The sequence below is a fragment of the Candoia aspera genome, chromosome 1 (assembly GCF_035149785.1).
Source record: "Candoia aspera isolate rCanAsp1 chromosome 1, rCanAsp1.hap2, whole genome shotgun sequence".
NCBI lineage: Eukaryota > Metazoa > Chordata > Lepidosauria > Squamata > Boidae > Candoia > Candoia aspera.
Window position 1 is genome coordinate 319,744,578 of NC_086153.1, and position 6,000 is coordinate 319,750,577.

The following is a 6,000-nucleotide window of genomic DNA, read 5'->3' on the forward strand; positions in this document are numbered from 1 at the left end:
CATGTTTAGTGATGTCAAGGATGGAGTTGACAAAATATACTAAGCCAAAAACCAACCAACCACATGTCACAGCAACTCTCTATATCAGTATGCATAAGACTAGCTTGTATTGCATATTATTATGTTACACATACAGTATTAGTATACAGTATTGTAACATGAAGGTTAATTTGGAGCGTCAGTTAGTGCAAATATTTGCAAGCCATTTCCTGGAAGGCACGAGTCAAGCAGCATGACATTAAAGCAATGTTCTACCACCAGCATTTTGGCTTCCCATAACGTGTCTGATGTAACGTGGAATGGAAACCTTAGCAAATCCAAGTAAAATACAGTGACTCTTTCAACACTGGAGTCTGGTTCAACACCATACTAAGCCAGAGTATGCCTTTCTTGATTTAGGTGTAACTTATTGTGGAAGGCCAACCAATGGTGATTTATGTAATAGTCATGGTTATACAACTCAGGGCTTAGAGTGATATGCACACACTGCCTCAATGTCAAGAAAGTTTGGATAGAACCGTAGCATAGAAGGCTGGATTTATTATAACGCTGAGGTGCAATCTACATTTAGGAGGTATTTAGTCCTAGCTGCAAAAAGACTTGCTCCTGCGAAGACTTAAATGAAATTGCACTATAAATCTCTCATGTGTGTGCCTTTGAGTCAGTATTGACTCCTAGCAACTGTCTGGACAAGTCCCTGCAGTTTTCTTGGCAAGGTTTTTCAGAAGTAGTTTGCCATTGCCTCTTTCCTAGGGCTGAGAGAGAGTGACTGGCCCAAGTTGGCTTTGTGCCTAAGGTGGGACTAGAACTCATGGTCTCCTGGTTTCTAGCCTGGTGCCTTCATCACTACACCAAACTGGCTCTCTTATAAATCTCTACAGGTCTCCTATTTTTAACAGCTGTTATTATTCAAAGAATATGAAGGATTCTTACACACTGACTCCCCTTCTTTGCTTTATTTTCAGGAATAACATTCAGTTGTTCTGTTATTAAACAGAATATTATAATTCTGCAGGAAAGACTCTCAAGTCAGACTTTACACCTGGTGACTATGTAGTTTTCTTGCCAGTAATACAAAAGTTATGTATTTGTTTGTTTGTTTATCAAACTTTATCACTGCCCATCTCCCTCCCAAGGAGGAACTCTGGGCAGTTTACAATAAAAACAATTTCAACCTAGAATGATTTATTAGATAATTTTACAATAAAAATTTGCCATTGCTAACTTCCTTGTGCTACCAGATGTTGGCTGCCAAAATCTGGATAGCCTCTAGGGGACAGCAAAGAGGTACAGGAAACTCTTGAGGTTTTGCTGCTATCTAGAGATCACTCAGATTTTCCAGCCCAGATCTGGTAGCCTAGGACTTCCCAGTCTAGCGTACAGGACCTCCTGGTGGTCTTCTGTTTTCAGATCAGCCAAAGTCATCTAGGGGCTGCCACCTGTTAATTCTGTTCTCATGCCTCCATGTCCTCATCAACTAACATGTGTACACATTCACACACAAACACCCATATTTCAGTTCTCTTGTGCTCTGAGTCCTCTGCACTGGTGTTCCATGCCTTCACCCCAGTAGATTGTACTAAGGCCTGGACTGACATCCACAAAAAAAATCAGACAATGTGGCAAAGGTGTTATTCTTGGACCTGGATTGTAACACTTTAGTCTGAATGTGAAAGGTAGAAGTGTCATAGTTTAAAATTTCCCCCGAAGGAAATAATCTCATCACATAGTAAAGCAGTGGGCCAGGGAGATGTCTGGAATACAATGTTTCTCACTGATCGGAGGTTTTTAAAATGGGGGGAAGTTGTTTGTTGTTAAATACGGGGAAGAATCCAGTCATGGGATTCTGCAGCTGCTGCCGTCTGATGCAGGACAATCCATGAAGTGTTGCCTTGTGACATCACTTGCAGTTTCTGAGGACTATCTGTATGGTCTCTGCCACTATTACAGAGAAGGTTTGGTAAGAAAACCACTGAAGGTCCGATGTGCTCATACACGCAGAGTCACTTCGACATCACTAAACAAAGAAATTAAGTGCCAAATTACTAACGTTTGTTTTAGAGCCTTGGGGACGCTCATGGGAAGGAGGTATCTGTGTGTGACTGTAAATGTTATTTTGTAAGGGCACAATGTATAGTTACTTAAGTTGAGGGAGGTTATTTCCCAGCACATTTAAAAGGCTATGAATGAATTACAGTGAACCCTGACCTGCCACAGAAGGGCTATAAAGTTTGAGGTCATCCATAGTAAAGCAAAGAATGTTCCTTCTAAATGTCAAAATTGTTGGAAAATTATAGTGGGTAATTTCCAGCATAGTTTGTACCCAGCATATTCACAGTCAACCCTACATCCACATCGGAGTAAGCATGCATGCCACTCAGTTGAGCTAGCAAAAATACAGGCTAGTGTTTATTTATTAAACATCAACAAATATTAAAAAAACAGTTAACTGGCAAAAATGGGACAAAGGCAGGCAAAAGTAAAGAGATGTGAGCAACAGGCACAAGATATAAAGGGAAGAGAAGAGAGTTTAGTAATAATAATCTACGTTATCGATATATCTATAAATCAAAAGGCACAGAATTTTCCACAGCCACTGAAAACAATGCAGTGGGTAATTAGCATGGACGATCCCAAAGGGAGTGGCCTTGGTTATTCCAGCCTTAATCCTTTTATGTACATAACAGTAGCAGAATAGAGATGGAAAGTAGGACATCAGGTGATCCCTTCTCTATTCTGCACCACAAAGAAAACAATTAGGCTGATGGGGATGATGTGTCCAACAAAAATGTCAGAAACTTTTTAAAAAGAAGGGTGACTTTCTTCTTTCTCTCATCTTTACTGGGTTTTTTTTATTTATTTCTGTTATGTTCTGTTTTCTTATCTAATAAATCATTCTAGGTTGAAAGATTCAATCAGCAAGTACTTCAAGTCTTCTTCACTTTCAGCAAGCAAAGTTGTATCATCTGCATATCACAGGTTGTTAATGAGTCTTCTACCAATTCTGATACCCCGTTCTTCTTCATACATTCCTGCTTCTCGAATTATTTGTTCAGTGTACATATTGAATAGGTAGGGTGAAAGTATACAAACTTGCTGTACACCTTTTCCAATTTTGAACCAGATGTGCAAATTGGATCGTATCAGGCATAAAAGTTGTCCCAAGGAAGAATCTCCCAAAGTTTGCCAGGAAGAAGAAACAAACAAACAAAAATGGTTGGCCCTCAATTTTTGGAAATACAAAATGCAGCAGTAAAAGTTAAAACCGTTTCCATCCTTTCCAAGATGTACAGATCATTTTGTGGGTGAAGAAAGTCCAGCTTCTACCCTGGCACGGAAGTATTTTCAGAGCACCTAGACCTTCTGATTTTGAACAACTCTAGGCCAACTCTGTAGCTACCGAATAATGGAGAAAAGAATAACTGGCACGCTCCTAACTGCCTTGAGTCCACCAATAAAATCTTGAAACCCCGAAACAGCCACATGGGTCAACTGCTCAATTGCTATTGTCAAAACAGATGGAGATTTCTTATTCCAGTCTCCTGTATCTTCTTAAAGTCTGCTCACATCAACTCGGAGGTTCTAGCATGCCAAGAGCTCACTTACAGAGCAGGAGGCCTGTCTGGGACATACTGCAGGGTCCATTCTATATTCTGGAATCCAGGAGAGAGTCCTGGCAGAGGAGAGGCATTCATTCTGCTATCCAACCAAACTTTTCAGAGGGGGCCATCATGGTGATGGGGGGAATCATGCTCTTTTTTTAGTCTAGCCTTCCCTAATTTGGTTGTGGTGCCTCAAATTCCTAGGAGTGACATTCACCAAAGATCTGAAGGGCTTCTAAGGAAGACTGCCTGTCACTGTTTTCCAAAGATGAGTCAGCACTCAGGTGATGTTTTCCAAAGCTGCTGGTGAAAACAGAAATGCACCTAATGGCTATTTGTCACCTCTGAGAAATTTCTCACCATCCGTTACGATGCAGTGCTGAAGCTGGTTTCCACTTTCTTGTTTGTATGGAAGATCACAGGTAGTTCTAACTGTTACCTGTCTATGCATTATTCTGCTTTGTGCAAAAATGATTATTTTGATTGGAAATATAGATTGTCTTGTGGGGGAGAGGAGGTAATTTGATAGGGGGAAGCTTAGTTTCCATGTAGATTTCCAGAAGCTTTCAATCAATATTTAGTTAATGGCTGGTTTAATTTTGAAATTTTGTACAAATAAGAAACTGGGAAATAGCCAATATTACCTTCATAACTGCATCCTTCTAGAGGCAAAGTTCAGAACTTACTCATACCATTGATATAAACATGCTACCCAAAATAATTTATGTTTACTGTTGGTGGAGTTTCTGAACCTTAGGCATGCCATTAAAATTATGAATAAATTAGTAACAGCCCCTCCGTAACAAAAAAATCTCAATGCCCTCTACTACTAAATGCATCTTGAAACAGATCTGGAGCTTGCAAGGTAATCTCTATATTAGAGATCCAGAGATAGAAGAGAGTGAACATGCTTGAGATAAAACTGGGCTTTGATTGCACTTGTAACCTACCAACCAAATAAAGCAAAAATTTACTATTACCATGGAATGAAGTATGTGGCATAGGTACAACTGAAGCTGGTAACCTTGTATCCTGGTCTGTTTCTTTTACAATATCAGTGGCCTATTGGGTGATGACTACAGCATATAGAGGAAAGTGATATAAAATGTAAGAAGAATAAATGGTGAAAAGCATGGATTAACTAACGAAATGAAAGAAAGGCCAATCAATAGGCTGTGTGCCTGCCAAACTATGAAAAAGGGGAAGAATGAAGACCTCTAGACAAGAAGAACTCATTACTTCATGCAGCAGCTTGTTCCGTTGGTTGACAGCTTATACAGACAGGAAGTCCTTCTGATATCTAGCCTGAACCTCCTTCCTTATAATTTTGACTCAGTGGTCTGGTCCTGACCTCAGGTTAATAAAGAATAAGACCATTACTGTGTGAAAACTCTTTAGATATTTTAAGACTGCTATCATATCTCCCCTCAAGCATTTTTTTAGGGGGGTAGGCTAAATGTACCCAGATCCTTTAATTGTTCCTCACAGAGTTTGGTTTCCAGACTTCTCATTATCTTGGCAGCCATCCTCTGAATTTGCTCCAGTTTGTCACTATTCTTTTTCAACTTAGTCATAGTATTCCAGATGGGGTCTAAACCAGGGCAGAGTAGAGTGGAATAATAACTTCTTGTGATCTGGATGCAGTGGTCCTGTTGAAGGAAGGGAAAGCTGGGCATATGCAGTGGGAGGGGAATCATCTTGAATTGGAGTCAGACAAGAGTGAGGGTGAATGCGGATGTGTTAACTGTAGCAATTGAAACTGAGTGCGTGCAAGATAGTAGAAAGAGCTAACTGCAAACACATAAGGGGTACCTGGGCTTAGCTCACCTTTAGATGAACTTTCTTCATTATAATACTAAAAATCACATCCTTAGGCGAGGCGAGCTATGCAAATAGGAAAAGGGAAGGCTGAAGTCATGTGCTCAGCAACAAGGCAAACTGTAACCAATCACCTTATGACGTATTTATATCTTGCAACGAATCAGTTTGCATTTTATAGCCAATCAAGTTAGAGTGTGCCAAAGAATAGGTATAAAAGCTTGGAAAACTTTGTGTTCAGGGCTCCTTCTTTTGATGAGGGAGTCCTGCTTTGTTGCAGATGTCTTCAATAAACGAGTTTCTTTGAATTCTCCTGTCTTGTGTGGTGATTGGCCTTGCCGCACCAGACAAATGAACCAGCCCCAAGTTGGGGTCAACACTGTTAATGCATCCCTAGATGGCATTTGTGTTTTTAGGAGCTTCATCACACTGATGGCTCATGTTTAACTTGTGTTCAACAATGACATTCATCCCTTTGACATGTTCTACTGCCAAGCTAGATCGCCTCTATCTTATATTGGTGCCTTATGTTTTTCCTACCCAGATGCAAAGCTTCACTTTTCTCCTTGTTAATTTCCAT